Raw genomic sequence first — 16,774 nt, 5'->3', positions numbered from 1 at the left:
GTTAATCGACTGTGGTAGGTCGCATCCAGCGTAGAAAAGAGCATAAGTCTAGCAGCCTCATCCCTGAAAATTTGCTGAGAATCGTAAAGTTAAAAATCATCTGGACACCACCCCCCTCACCCCCCTTTCTGGTAAACAGAGTTCAGCCACTGCAGAATGAGACAATTTTACGAATGATATACATCAGTGGTGGAGATATAAGGAAATTCAGGTCAAGAAATTAAGTAAGCAAACAGAAAAATGAAATCACTAGGCTTTAGGATCAATTCTGATAATATGAAGAATAAATGAAAAACTAGTTTATTATTGTCTGTCAAATCTGAGCTACAGAATATTATCACCTGAATATAAAATGTAAACAAACCTTTTTACAGATGCAAAATAATGATAGAGTAATGATTTTTATATTAAGTAACAGTTATTGTGGAAACAATATGAATTCGTTAAAGATTTTTCGCTCGAGAGGTCATTAAAAGTTGAAAAATTTGTCTAGAGTTTTGCATCGTAATTTCGACTGATGAAACAAAAACACTCGAGATTATCAGAGCAGGAAAGAGAAAGGAGATTATAATTTAAGTAACAGAGAGAGAGAGAGAGAGAGAAAAGTCACTGTTTTATAGCTCTGATTTAATAGTAAAATGAATTAAAGGTAAAACTACCCCTTACTCTAAAAATCATTTCGTTTGCTGTATCCTTCAGGATTCCCTAGAGTGAAGCCATCTTGGATAGCCCTTCGGAAGATCGGTCAAGGAGTCGATGGGTTTCTCGAAGGACGGAATGGCCAAGACAGCTGTCAGCATTCCAGAATAGAGTTCTGGAAAGAGGAAAAACGTTCCAATATGCTGTGGTGCAGCCTTGAGGTAACGTTTGAATTACGTACTGTTCTTGCAAACTATTAACACGGGCACAGACACACACACATATATACATACATACATACATATATATATATATATATATATATATATATATATACTTTAGATATTTTAATGTATATGTGCCTTTGTATTTTAATAATGTGTAAGATGATAACTGAGTTGTGTAAATGCTTAATATATTGTTTTTTACGAAGAATCCAATTGCCATCGTTCCTTTTTATTTTTATTTAGTGAATTAAAAAAGTTAAGTTACCTTCCCTTAGAAAGATACAAAACTCAAAATTTCAATGATTTTTTATTCAGGCACTAATCAGCATTAAGCCTGATACAGAACGGAAAGTTACCAAATGCTAAAGACCTCTTAGGTACCAAGGGCTTCTCAGGTACCACTGGGCCAGCAATTACCTGTGACAACGAGGGAGAACAGGTACCAGGAGGCAATAATGCTCCTCTGAGGCCAGTGGTCTTCCCGAAGTTCGTTATCCTGAGTGACAATAGTCCTGAACATGCTGAAGGAGTATTGCTCAAGGGTCCTTTCTGTCTTCTTACCCATGACGGACTCATACACCCTGGACTGGAGGCTCAGGATAGGTCCAATGGCCAGAACCGCGATGATAATGCACAGCCAGGTCTGGAAATGAACAATGGTTTTCAATTGCGAAGACTCATTTTGAAATATGAAGCTATTTTCAGGGTCCACGAGTTGCAACGTGGCTTGTAAACTGTAACTTGCTATAGAATTTCAGCCGCTTGGTTTAATGAGTCCAGTAGGTTTTCGTTGAATGGCGAGCTCTGTACAGAGATAAAGTTTAGAACATAGATGGCTCCTTAATATCCAATAGTTTTAGAAATAGCTCAAAAAAATTGAAAGATTTATAGGCAAGCAAAGACTCCATTTAAATTACGAGAGGAATTTGGCAAACCTTCATTTATTAGGGTAGTTATCATTATCGTCAGCATAGTGAATATTGGCAAAACAGGCAAATTTCAAGTAATGATGAACTTGTGTCGTTCTGGAAGAGAAGTCTTAAGATAAATTCAGAGTAACAAAGACGGGACACTGAATATCACAATGGCTTCAGCAAGAATGAAGAATTTTAAACCTGAAGTTAAAATAACTGACAGCTTCACTACCTCTTGCGAGAAAGGAGACAGAACAGCAAGAGCTCTGTTCCTGATTTTGGGCGCCCTCGAAAATAAGGCCAGGGTCTCTATCGAGTATGGATAGCTGAAGTCCACGGCTGTTTCCCGAAGTTCTGGTAAAAGAGGAAAAGGTTTAGTCTACGAGAGTTTGTAAATAGGTTAATATAATATAATGTGAATTCTTGTATAGACCTTCTGGAATGCATATCGCAAACTAATCGACTTAATACTATACAAATTCAAGTACTGGAACACTTTCGGTCATTCTGTGCTTAAGACTGAAAAGAGGGAGTTGGAGTGGTTGGATAGCAAGATAGTGAGTTCAAGTATAAGGATAATGAGATGAATTATAAGGATCTAAAGACGAAACTGAGAGAAAACCCTACAGTTGCAATAAGAATTAATAATTAGAGATACTGGCATGGTAGACTGAAGAATGGAAGCGAGAATGGAGGGAAAGTGAAAGGCTAAAAACGGGGTGTAGCTAGGGGCCGAAGGGACGCTGCAGACACCCTTCAACAATGCTTACAGGGCGCTGCATAGGTTGCACTGACCGCGATGCCTTCCTACGGGGTGTACAAAATATTCGTACAAGGTATATCAGTCGATAGCAGGCCCTTGGTTAAACAAAAGTTCCCCCTCATACATTATACTGTATATACAGTACTTGACATAAGCTTTAGTACATATTAAGAGTGAAGAATTCAAGAATAACTATATATATATATATATATATATATATATATATATATATATATATATATACATATATATATATATATATATATATATATATATATATATATATATATATAAATATAAATTACCCGTGACAGCAACAGCGCACAGGGCAAACCCGACCTCCCTCCTAGCAGTCATTCCAATAACACCCGTTACGGTGCCATCAGGTAATGGGTTCCCCCAGTAGCCATCATCTGGACGTACGATGTCGTACCTGTAGAAAATTACGGAAATAAAATGATGCAGGAAGCGTAAAGTGGTAAGATATGGCACTATAATCCATTCAGCAAATCCACTGGTTAAAAACGCGTGAAGGACATTTTCAGAGGTTAAAATATAGTAGGGGAAAGGGCCGGCAAATGCTAAAGTAAAATGTTTGTGCTGTGTCCGTATTTTCATACGAGCTTAATTAAAAACAAACCTTCAGAGTACGATATTTTAAAACAAAGAAGTGACAGTTTTAAATATTACAAAAATTATCAAACAAAACGTATTCCGGGCAGTCTTAATAACAATAAAACAAACCATTGTGATAGAATAAAATTACAGAGTTGACGATAAAAGCGCACCCCGTCTCTTCCTGGTTGTGGTTAAAACTAGTTTTACTAATTTTTTTTTTTTTATTCCGCGCTCGTCTATGATACTTTGAGAACATTAGGTAGTTTAAGGGTTTCTAAAAATATAACCATATTGATAACTGATAGCAGCTTTATAGGCTCTTTACACTTTGTTTACACTTTTTGAAAGGGGATCTTATTTTCTCATGAATTCTGTTAGGCTAATCTGCTATTCACAATAAAGAAGACATACACATCTCGAAACTGCTCTGGTATTTCAAAGAGCACTTCTCAGTTAATAATATTTTCTCAGAATCGCACAGTTGTTACAAAACACTCTGACACTTGCTGAAACCATTGAGGGTCGATAATAAACTAAAGATGTTGCAGACGTTATCTGTAAACTACTGTAGTGCTGCGTAGTTTAGTTTGCCGCCACCAGGGCGGCGCTGCGCTGCTTGCAGGTCTCTCCAGAGTCCAGTTACCCGGGAACCGAGGGATTTGAATATGTGTTTAGTGTTTCCTTCGACTTTTTCCGTTCGTTATCTTCATAATGGTGGAATTGCGCAGCTTATAATTGCATAAATTGGCGCATGAATTCTTCAAAAATACATAGATACGTGTAAGCAAAGCATAGTGAATTTTATTTGGCCAAAAGTATGTTCTAGTCTGATGAGGGTTTTGTGCGCAGTAGATACGCTGCTGTGTTAACACGGCTTACAGTATGTTTTAAGCAAATGTTTCTGATGCATGTGTGCAATGGCGCTTTCAGTTTCGAAGTCAGAATCGTTAATCGTGTATATTCCACATAATACAAAGTCAAAAAGTTTTTGTCCGTTATAAAAGATGCTTAGCCTAGTAGCAAGTAGGCCTAGGCCTATATGTTTCTGGTTGTGTCAATAAGTCTCGTCTTTTAACGTGTCACTGTTATGCATAAGGACTATTGCTGCATTTTTCAGGAATTCTTTACATTAGGTAGGCATATGGGATACAGGAGTCTATGCAATAAGTTTTTCGGCTTTAGACATGAAAAGGCAGCATTAGAGTTTGACAAAATGCATTGTCTCAAACGTGGTTCCTCAACGGAATTCCAAAACGTTACACCTGGTGAGAGTATTTCAGGACGACGTAAACAAACCTCAGAAAACGACTTATGATATTCGATTCAAAGTAAAAATAGTTGTATCTTTTATATATGAAACAAATTCTGTTGTCATTTATGCTTCATCGAACGATATGTCTCTTAGATTGGTAAGAGCAAGAAAGTTTAGTTTGGTGGCTTAGGCTACGCCTAGGCCTATTCCTTCAAACTGCTCATTTTTGTAAGATGCCATATCATTTAAATCTTAATTTTTCGAACATACAAAAGTAATTTTTTTTTTCAGGTAAAAGTTATCGAATTGTCATGCCAAGGCAATAAATAGCCTTTAAGAAGAGAAACAACAAGGAATAGACTCTTGACCAAGAAAACGCTAGGCTTATGTCTATTGACCTGGCATGTATTTTTTTTTTTACCCTCTTTTAAGAACAATTTTATTCCAAATAAGTCAAAATTGGTTTCTTATGGTAGTTCTTATTTGAATATTGTAAGTATTATTGCAAAGTTTATATATATATATACACACATGTATGTATATATATATATATATATATATATATATATATATATATATATATATATATATATATATATATATATATATATATATATACATTTAGACTTTGCAATAATCATAGAATATTCAAATAAGAACTATCATAAGAAACCAATTCTGACTTATCTGGAATAAAATTGTTCTTAAAAAGAGGGTAAAAATACATGCCAGGTCAATAGGCATAAGCCTAGCGTCTTCTTGGCCAAGAGTCCTCTCCCTTGTTGTTACTCTTCTTAAAGGCTATTTATTTCCTTGGCGTTATAATTCGATAACTTTTACCAAAAATTAAAATTAAAAAATTTGTGTGTTTAAAAAATATAAGATTATATAATATATATATATATATATATATATATATATATATATATATATATATATGTGTGTGTGTGTGTGTGTGTGTGTGTGTGTGTGTGTGTGTTTGTGTATGTGAGTATGTATGTCTGTGTAATTTAGAAGGGAATATACAGAATTATTTGTATGGATATATATTACTGACTTAAACTTTCCAGATTTATTTGTTGGAGAAATTTTCAGAATTATTTATTTATATTCATACAGAATGACTCCAATTTTATAGATATATTGAATAATCAATATTTCAGGTTTTCTTTTTTATTGAAGGAGAAAATATAGTTATTCGTATGTATTTAAATTACTGACTGCTTAATAAGGGATTCAGTTTTTTAGTCAATTAGCTTTCCAGTATTTGTGATCCATATAGATTAGAATACAAAATTCGTTATTTCAACTATAGTCGACCTCAGAACAATCATATTTCTGAACACATTGTATAGTATGAGTAATTTACTTGTAATTAAATAACTTGTTCTCATATTAATTAAACGAGATGAGAAGATAAGCAATGTGCTGCCTTAGTCCTTGTCACCTGTGCTGGGCTGGGTGTTTCATTATGGCCGCCCAAAGTCACGCGCTCGGCAGGGAGATCGCCGTTATAGTTTATAGACTCTCTGTGACTCAAACACACACACACACACACACAGAAAGTTCAGAAATTACGTGAAATTCAGGGCGTCGCTGAGGGTCTCCACAATGTTTCCATCTATTCCGAGAAGGTGGATGCCATGCCGCTTTTCTCCTTTCCTGGGTGGACTGTGGTCGATCTCAAAGAAACCCTCGAAGTCGTTGGCTGCCACTTTCATCACTCGACCCTTCATGTCCTTGTAGAGAAGCTCGTCGTGTGGGAACACGAGAGAACCGACACTGTTCAGGGTGAATTGGTCTTCAGGGAAGAACCTGATAGAGTAAATCAGTGGACGTTGCCCAATGTTAGAGAGAAGCAGTACAGATAAGGAAGCTGCCTTACAGAAGAAGAGAAACACTACAATGTCTTCTTGTTTACTTTTGAGATCTAGGGTATGATGGTAGTTGTCACTACTGTGACCAAGTGATCAATACATTGAATGAGATATTAGTAAGTTTAACAAGATCAAATCTAGATGTTTTTCTACATTATTGAATGAGCGGGCGTTTAAAAGTGCAAGTGATGTATAAGAAAAATTCCTAGTCTTATCTTTGGTTACTATAAGCCAAATGCTGTTTCCATGGAAAGGATACCCTACAAAATGCCATGAATTATCCCCACCATACATTCAAAACCATCTCGGTCTATTGCCATGAATACTAGTGGTCTCGTCATGAACTGTAGTCATTATTATTATTATTATTATTATTATTATTCAGAAGATGAACCCTGTTCATATGGAACAAAGCCACAGGTGCCATTGACTTGAAATTCAAGCATCCAGACATTAAACATCACCGAAAATCCCCTCACCTTACGACGCCTTCGCCGTCCACACGAGAGGAGAGGAAAGAGATCTTTCCAAGGGATTTCCTGTAGGCGAGCGACGTCCTCGTGCCTTCGTGGATGACGCCCTCGAGACCAAGGATTATTTCTTCGAAGTCGCGAGCGTCTGACGTCATCAGGAGCCAGTGTGCAAAGTGACTTTCCAGTCGCTTCTTCCGGATCTGTGGAAGAAGATGGATGTGTAGATACAGGGATCGAAAAACAAGAGACAAACTTTGTGATGACTAACGCAAATATCTCCAGGTTTTTGACTATTCAAAGAAGAAATACGAAGGAATGTTATTGAGACTATCCGAAAGTGATACATGGTATGCAGCAAAAACCAAGTGATAAAGTTTTCAATTGAGAATCTGTCATTATACCAGAGACTAGTTAATGAGTTAGAAAAGAAAAGGCAATAGAAGTGTCACCAAATTTAGACCGAAGATTTTGCCATTCCATCATACAAAAAGTGCGAAATTATTTGTGTAAACTCCACCTGAACGAAAGATACTGGAAATTGCGCTCAGACAAAAATAGGAAAAAAGAAATACGTGACAAAAACAACAATAAGAAAATGGGTAGTAAAAATCAAAGCATACTTACGGTCCGAAACATCGTCAGGACGTTTTCAGAAGAACACAAGAGCAGCAGAAGGGTTGTTCCCGTTGCAGCCGATGTCAGGATTTGTTGCAGTGTTGCCAAGGCGATGTCGTAGCTGTAGAAATTTAACCCTTTAGGCACCACTTGCGCAAGATCCTTTGCATTCATGGTGGCGTCTTTCATTTGATCAATCCAGTGCAAGAATTGGGAGGATGAAACGAAATCAGTTTAGATTCTGTTTCAAAAGAAGGAATACTTATCTGACTAGAATACTTAAATACACGAAGCGAAATGTATTCAAGTGGAGATAATCTTATCAGCAGAAGGTATTATTGCACAACTCCTCTCACCTGTCAACGAGTACAAATTTTGACATTTTGACATTTTGAAGTGTGTTTCAACAAGAAGCGCTTTTTGTAAATGATTAGGCTTTTTATCGGCTTAAGAAAGTATGTAGATATCAAATAAATGCGTGTAAGCCGACATGTATGCACTTAAGCCTTAGGTTATATGTGTGTGTATATATATAATATTTATATATATATATATATATATATATATATATTATATATATATATATATATATATATATATATATATATATATATATATATGTATACATACATACATATATATATATACATACATTTACACACACACACATATATGTATATACATATATATTTTGTATAATTGTTTAAAGATTTATCTTTAACCATACCTTCATACTTGTGATCAAACAGCACATTCAGACGTAATTTTGGTATTTGCGACCCCAAGGCTGACACAGTCGCCAGTACATCATTCATAAACAGAGAACTGAAAAACAATATGAGTATAATAATACATTAGCACTTGAAAGGTATCCTCCATTACTCTGACTTTTATGGGTCTTCATTTCTTCTTCCATTAGTGATCGCATTGATATCTCTAAAAATATATAAATAAGATGATGTCATCATTATTTTCATAAGACAAATTTTAGCAAATTTGAAGCTATAAAAACAGTCATTAAGATAACAATTACGATGTTTATGGTAGTGTTTATTCTGACTATGGAAGTTACTTTCCAGAATACCTCACACATTTTCTGTTATAAATTTTTTTATTTTAACTATTTTAACGCTGCTCCTTTAGCCTAGATTTACAACTTTTATTATGATTTTTTTAATGCTCCCCATCTCTCCGAAGGGATTTCTATATATTTATATTGAAATATAAATGAAATAAATGAGTGTAAAAGAAAAGTTGACAAAGTACAAATAAGGAAAAGTTATGTAAACAGTCATCTTAGGTTTCTTGCAAACTGGACGCGAGACTGACTTTTCTATTACAGATTCTTTTAAACGTGATAACGTAATGGATTTTATACAACCAAAGATTAATTATATTATTACGCATAACTGCGAGCAAGCCTGAAAACCTGTTTGTCCCCCAGACATTTACGTGAGATTTCTTTTGACAAAATCTAAAAGTATGATAGACAACATAAAACACCAATGTCCAGGGAGTTGAAATCCACACCAGCAACACGAAATACGAAGAAACAGACCCTCTGACGCAAATGAAAACAAACAGGTGTGCAGAAAGAGTCATTTAGTTTCCTACCTGTCGTCTTTAGAGACACGCCCATCTCTTGGGAGAAGACGGAGCCCACGACCACGCCTTTGATTCTCGACGCAGTCAGCCCCAGGCACAAACAGTGCGTTGGCAGCGACCAGCACTTGAGAGAAAAGAGGTATAAAAACTCTTTTCAGTATATCTCTGTTAATAACAGCGAAGACCTCTCTCTCTCTCTCTCTCTCTCTCTCTCTCTCTCTCTCTCTCTCTCTCTCTCTCTCTCTCTCTCATTTTCTTTTTGCGAAATTGTAATGGGTATACACACCACGCGTGCATTCGCATGCCCACATAGATTGAAATTGATGCAAGAACTTAATTTTTCGTATGAAATGTATGAAATTTCTATCTGTAAATGTAGGCGAGTTTCCTCAGCCTCTTTTGATATCAGACAATTTCCATATAAATAATTGTTTTATGAACTTGCATCTTTTGTTGTGTATAGTACAAGACGGACAAAGGTGCTGTTAATAAACCCAGTCCCTCAAGAAAAGCATTTTCATTGATTTCATCTTTTAAGTGAGGTCAATCTCGGATCTGCAAAAGAGGCGGGTTAAAGTAATCAGGAGATACAAAAGAGGATAGAGAATCCCACATCCCTAGCTGGTTGACTCTTGTGTATGGGACTGTGAAGTCTAATATGTATGCAACAGCGGGGGCTGGAAATTATAGAGGGCATACAGTCAAGTTTACGAGAAATGACACCACCACCACCCCAGTCATAGCCTAAAATTGAACAAGCAATAGCATCTTGTATGTATGCATTTACTTACTGTACATACATACATTGTATGCAAACGCATGAGGTTTCGTGATGTTTGTCTGTGATGTTGCAAGCTTGGATATCCTACGAAATGTATATTTACGTGATTCTAATTCACTGATTATATTCATGCACAGAGATATTGTCACTCACCTATTATATAACGAAGGCATACCATTGTCGTGACTTTAAAGGGTATATAATAAACAATAACTCTGGAAAGGAAACAGAGACATATTATTTAATTTGGTCATTTTATATAATATACGTTACTGCTAGTTATTGCTTTTCTAGATATTTTATAATTCTCCCCTGAGTTTCAATAATTTTTGAAACAGACATATCATTTAATTTGGTCATTATATAATATATGTTACTGCCCGTTATTGCTTTTCTAAATATTTTATAATTCTCCCCTGAGTTTCAATAATTTTTCTTTTTTTTTTTTCATTTCAAACGACCAAACAGGTCACATGATTATGGGCACTTAAATCCTGAAGAGTTAATATCAATGCTTATAATTTACTGCCTTAAATTTAGCAGCTCATCATCACTGAGTTCGATACACATTCACGCGCACACACATGTATATAGCCTATATATATATATATATATATATATATATATATATATATATATATATATATATATATATATATATATATATATATATATACACATATATTATTATATATATAGTATATATATACAGTATATATATATATATATATATATATATATATATATATATATATATATATATATATATATATATATATATGGGTAGTATGTAGAGTAGGGAGGCTGGGATATACAGTATCATTTGGGTGTGTCCAAGGGCGCCAAAGCTCCAGCGAGCTAGGTCAGGGCACGGAGCCTTATATTAGGGTTAGAGAATGTGTACGTAAATCCCATGCATGTCGTTTAGCAGTTTTTATGATGATCAAGTTGGAAAACCGTTGAAAAGAAAGCAGAAACAATAAAAATATATATGTAGGGGACAACAGGGCATTTTCTGTTATTATAAGTAAAAGTGATCATGCTATTAACTGGACAGGTGCTAAAATTCTCGTTTTTTTTTTCTAATGAGTTGGAAAGACAAAACTGATGCTATCCACACCGCCTCAGGTCACTCCTCTTACGATTATATGAATATGAAATTCCAGTAATGATATCCTGATCTTTTCCATCTCCTACATAGCAGCCATTCTTCTTTCCGTAAAATTTCTGGAATCCATTTTCTCTTTAGTCAGTTCTTGTTTAATACAATTGTCTACAATCGATAGTTTATTAAAGTATTTCCATTTTCATGTCTTTAAGACTGTAAAGTGTAAAGTACAGCACAATTAGTTATTAACTTATTTTTCTTATGCTGTTTTAGGTCTGTGGCTAAAACGTTTCTCATCTTTTGCCATAACATCTATGAAGGTTCTGTAATCAAGTTTCAGTGTAAGGTGTCAACTAACCTCTGCTTCAAGAATACTAAGATCCGTTTTAAGTAAAGTTATCGACCCACGTTGAAAATTCTTTTCATTGGAGATATACAGACTGTTCTTTATTCCGGTCTTTTACAACTTTTCTTTCATCTTTCTACACCTACGTGAACATCCACTCTCCTAGGCGTCATGTACGTCATACATTAATATTACAACTGTGAATTTTAGTTTCTTTTGTGAGATCTACTCATAAGCCTTCAAAAGTACAGTATTCTCATCCTCTTCAGAATGTTTATAGAACTAAAGCTTCCTAAGTTCTCCCAGGTCAAATAATTTCTGTTTTCTGTAGTTTTTCGGAAATTCTTACGAGGCATTAGCAAAACGCTTATGGTCGCTTATTGCTCATTACTACGGCTGGTTCTTTTTATTTAAAGTTACTCTAGATATCAAAAGGTGTTCCCGGCATGAAGCCTCTTAAGTCTCTGACATTTGTAATTTAAAAAATATTTTTTTCCAGTATTTTACGTGGCACTATTTTTTTTCTTTTTTTAGTGTCTTATAGCTGCGTCCTTGTAAAAGTTTTAGTTCGACTTGGATCCAGATAAAGAAAAAGTACACTCGGGTGTTTCGCCAGTTCCTTAGTTATTAAGTTTACAATATCTTGAGAGGTTTTGCTGATGTGTTATATAAATCCAGCTCATTTACTACTCCCAAAATATGCAAATACATATTCGTACCTTGAGAACAACAGCAGCAACAACATCAACAACAAAATGCAGTAACATTCATAAGGGGATGGCTTTTGCAATGATATGATTTTGCAATACAGTTACGTTTTCGAGACTATGATTACATAGTTATTCGTCCCAGGGTTTTATACACACACACACACACACACACACACACATATATATATATATATATATATATATATATATATATATATATATATATATACATATGTATGTATGTGTGTATATATGTATATACACGAACAAATATTTAATACTTCGTATCAAAAGGGAAAAAAATCAATGCAAGAAATAGAAAAATTGCTGAAACGGGCTAAGAGGTAAATTGCAAAGTCAGGATCGATTGAGTCATCTATAGACAAGAGATAAGAAAGACGCAAAAACCTAACCAACTAACCTACTGGGGTCGCAGCAGCCACCTAGAACGACCACCTTCCAAGCCAATCCTCTCTGCAGGAGCCTTAACGAGCGAATGGCAGGCCGTGGAACTTCGACCCTCTACCTCAGTTCCTAATTTCATTCATAAAATATACTGAACGTCTTATATCGACCCCTTGGAAGGTTGTGTGTATAACTCACTTAATATACCTTGTTTTAAACCTGTTTCTTTCATTTTCGTGATACAAGTTTATATTATTTTAAAATTTTCTTTATTCATATCAGTACAACATTTTTATAACGTATTTTTTTTGTGTTTGTTGAAAGCAGTATACAAGTTACATTCTCTACCTTGTTTTAAACCTGTTTCTTTCATTTTCTTACCTCTTAAATTTACTTTTTTTTATTCATGCCAGTACAACTTCATTGTTATAACGAGTATTTTTTTTAGGTTTGTTGAAAGCAGTATACAACTCACTTTCTCTGCCTTGTTATAAACTTTTCTCACCATTTTCATGGTACAAGTTTATGCTACCTTTTGAATTTACTTTTTATTCATATCGGTACTTCATTTGTATAACGTGCATATATTTTTTCTGTTTGTTGAAAGCAGTATGTGATTTCATTGAATTTGTGGATGAATTTTGGACTTTTGTATAAATATTGAAAGAGCGTCAGCCATACGGAGCCGATTAACTCCTAGTAAGTTTTTTAATGATAGTAAGTTTTTTATCAGTAGCGTTAATTATTGGTAATTTTTTTATTAATAGCATTTTTTTATCAACAGCGTTAATTCTCAGTAAGTTTTTTTATTAACAATGTTTCATATAACGGTACCTTACCTTTTGCAATATTGCAGACATCTTTGCAGAGTGGATACTGTCTGGTCCAAAAATCCCTGCCGAGTATAAAAAGCAACTAAACTTTGTTCTGTGTTTACAGATGACTTGTATGTTACTTTCCACCCTCTCCTAACAATTTTTTCTTAGTGCAACTGCGAGGTTTTCCTCCTGTTACACCTTTCAAACCTTTTCCTCTCAATTTCCGTTTCAGCGCTGAATGACCTCATAGGTTCCAGCGCTTGGCCTTTGGCCTGAATCTTATATTCCAGTTCCAATTCCAAGTCGTTTCCTTCGATCCTAGGCCGCGTTCCGCCCACGATCCGCTAAGCCTTGTCATCCTTACAGCGTCAGAGTTACTGTGGAACTCGTATTGAATATATTCTTTTTATTAAAAGGATTCCAATCAAGTGAGAGAATGACCAGTATAAGAGTTACTGGCGGAATGCAGTAACTGAGCAATAGGAATTTTTCACCAATAATGGTATAATTTTTGGTGAAAAGTGATAATTGTTTTACTTCTTATTTTAGTTGTTATTATTATTATTATTATTATTATTATTATTATTATTATTATTATTATTATTATTATTATTAATTGTAGAACTATTTGTAGATTTTTTACTGCCAGTGACTTAATAATTGATACAATTATTATTATTATTATTATTATTATTATTATTATTATTATTATTATTATTATTATTATTATTGCCTAGGCATTTAAAATTTAAAAAGAGCTTATAATTTCTTTTCATTGATAATTACCCAAAGCACTCCTTTCTATGACACTAAAAAAAGAGAACTGGCAGAGAATCCGTGAAAAATTCAGCGTGTAACCCTAGCCTCTGAATAAGTGGCAAGGACCCATAAAAAATGACCCAGATCTTCCCCTGTTGGAAAGGTCATTCAGGTGTCATTCACGTCCTTTTGATTGACAGCTGCCTTTCCTAAGATGCTGCATCTCATTTCTTAGGAAAATGTTTCGCATTTTATGTTTTCTGCGCTTTTAGACAGCTAAGAATATTCCGTTTTTTATCGACGTGAAACCTCCCTGTTTTAACTGATTAAGGGTGAATAATGAGTACTGTTATCTAAACAATACTTCAGGTATATGTATATATATATATATATATATATATATATATATATATATATATATATATATATATATATATATCATATATTCCTACTTCATTGTTTACATATCTGTGTTTGTATAACATATAGGTATCGATGATTGCGATTGTCAGTAAACATTAACATCGCTCTGTCGTTTTGTCAAAATAATGGCAATATTTGCTAGGGGCACGTATTGCCACCATTTTTCTTTATGCAGCCCCTGAAGAAGTTCAGAAAGAGCTCCCACGGAGGAAAGCCCTATGGGATGTCATGTACCCTTTCCAAAAGGGTAACTGAAGGTGGCTCCCTTAGTGCTGATTCTGAGAAGAGTGACTGATTGTTTTCCCACTGGTCATATAAATGAAGAGTGATTCCGTATGTATCGACGCTTATGACCCCGTCATTCCGGCAGTGTTATGTCAGTCCGGGGAAATCTGATGAAGCTGTCAGTGTGTGATTATCCACGTTTTGAAAGCAGCACCATAACGGGACTGAATTTGAGATAGCTTCTTCTCTTGGGAGCCCAATCAAATCTCGGCCCGTTGTTGATGATTTCAACTCTCGAATAATCTGATCAAATTTCTGCTCTTGTCGTGATTTTCAACGGTGTATGACGCCTTGCTCTCTGTCTGCTTTTTACTTATCTTTCGCAGACTGCCTTTTTGAATCGCAATATTTCTCTTTGACTTTGGTATATCGTAAATTCATATACTATATTGGTTATCTGTTTCTTCTTCCTCCAGGGGCTATGCTGTTTCTCGTTTTCAATGGCGATATTAAACGGAAGTAGCGTCAGTATCTTGGAGCGAGGAGGCTATCGGTATTGGCATTCCCCTTACCAAGCTGTGCGTTAAGGACATTGCAAGGCAGAGCACCTACGGGCTTCTTATCCTGTGTGGTGGAAACCTGCATCTCAAGGTCAGTTTAATATTTCAGAATACACTAAAGAAGGCTAGAAAAGGCTATGATTTGCACATGCCAGGGTCATCAGACATACCAGATTAGTCCATTCTATCAGAGGATGAATATTCAGCCTTGAATATAAATATCTTTCATTTACAAGAAATCCTAGCTCATTAGAGATATTTAGAAGCACAGTACTGCTGATAAGTAGATAGAGTAAGAGAGAGACAGCTAACATAAGCAAAGTGTCTTTGAAAAGAATTTTTTTCATGCCCATAGAATTGAATGTCCTTTCAAAATATTTAACAACAATTAGTTGTATGAGTAAATAAAAATCTTAAACCAGTCTTTGACAGGATTTAGTGACTTTTCTCGGATTATACAATATATTAATCATAATTCTGTAATATGATGGATTTACTGTGAGCAACAAGATTAACTTCAGTAATCTACATGATAAAAAGATATCTGTCATTCTGTAATTTTGTTACGCTCCTCTTCAGACTGATGTCCAATTGAGAATAAGATGCTCCTGGACGCAATATTGGTATATTCTTTTAACTCGATTTGGTTCCCTGTGTTGCACAGGAACCAGAAGGACATCATGATGAAACTAAATAATTTTTTAGATGAGTGAAAAGGGTCACGTGATTTCCGTAGACTTTTCGTAGGAATTAGATTGGTGAAAAGGTTCGCGTGATTTCAGTAGATTTTCCCTATGCATCTCGTGGGGTTTTATCGATATTCTACTATAAAAAAAAAAAAAAAAAAAAAATTGCATCTCCATATGTTTTTCCCAGTTATTTTCTGTCTGCTTTAAACTAACCTTCCACAGACTTACTTTCTGAATAGCAATATTTCTCTTTTGACTGTCTGGTATTCAGTTCTAGGCTACTCATTTCCGTATCATTTTAAATGTGAAGATTGCAATTTATTGCAGTGCCTTCAGCAGAGTAAAATGTCAGATACTCAATGGTCAGACTGACTGTGGAAGGTAGTAAAGAACAAAAATGTCTATTCTTTGCCTTTAAGAATATTTACCAAAATAAAGGCGACTGAGATATATTGTTTTACACCACGCAAAACTACAGTAAAATACCTTTCCATTATTTTATAATTTTATCTTACATATCTCACTTATATATATTTTATTACTGTCATTATTAATATTATTATTATTATTTGTGCAACATTTAACAAGCACGTAGAAACCTATCACTTTACTGCAGCGATCATAATCAAACAAGCGCTTTCCTTCGCTGAGAGAGAGAGAGAAAAAAAAAAAGATCGTATCAACATTTCAGCTCGTGACCGCGGCCCCTGAATAACTCGCCAGGGCAGATAAAAAATAACCGAGATCTTTCGCCATTGCAAAGGCAACGCCCGTCAGTGGCGTCCTTTTGATTGACAGTTGTCTGTCCTAAGATGCTGAAGCTCATTTCTTATGGAGTTACGTTTCTTGGATCCGCTTTCGGTGGTTGGGTCTCGAAAAACGTCGTTTTTTGTCGGCATAATAAATTTTTCTTTTTTCGGCGGAATTAATTAGCTAAGCGGTTAGTTTATTCATATAAAATACTTCT

The 16,774-nt window shown here is 34.9% G+C and overlaps 1 long non-coding RNA gene across 2 annotated transcripts in view; it reads left to right on the top strand.

Moving 5' to 3' along the window:
* The first annotated feature begins 498 nt into the window (after positions 1-498).
* LOC136826169 (uncharacterized) overlaps positions 499-16,774 on the top strand; it is a 159,519-nt gene continuing 143,243 nt past the window's right edge. The window contains exons 1-2 of one of the 2 annotated variants that reach the window (XR_010849531.1): positions 499-860; positions 15,035-15,209. This is a non-coding gene — a long non-coding RNA (uncharacterized lncRNA). The remainder of the gene's footprint in view (positions 861-15,034; positions 15,210-16,774) is intronic. The other variant, XR_010849532.1, reaches the window with a different exon arrangement.

Source organism: Macrobrachium rosenbergii, chromosome 40 (genome assembly GCF_040412425.1).
Source record: "Macrobrachium rosenbergii isolate ZJJX-2024 chromosome 40, ASM4041242v1, whole genome shotgun sequence".
Taxonomy (NCBI): Eukaryota; Metazoa; Arthropoda; class Malacostraca; order Decapoda; family Palaemonidae; genus Macrobrachium; species Macrobrachium rosenbergii.
Note: the sequence above shows the minus strand (reverse complement) of the source record. Positions and strands in the feature narration are given on the sequence as shown.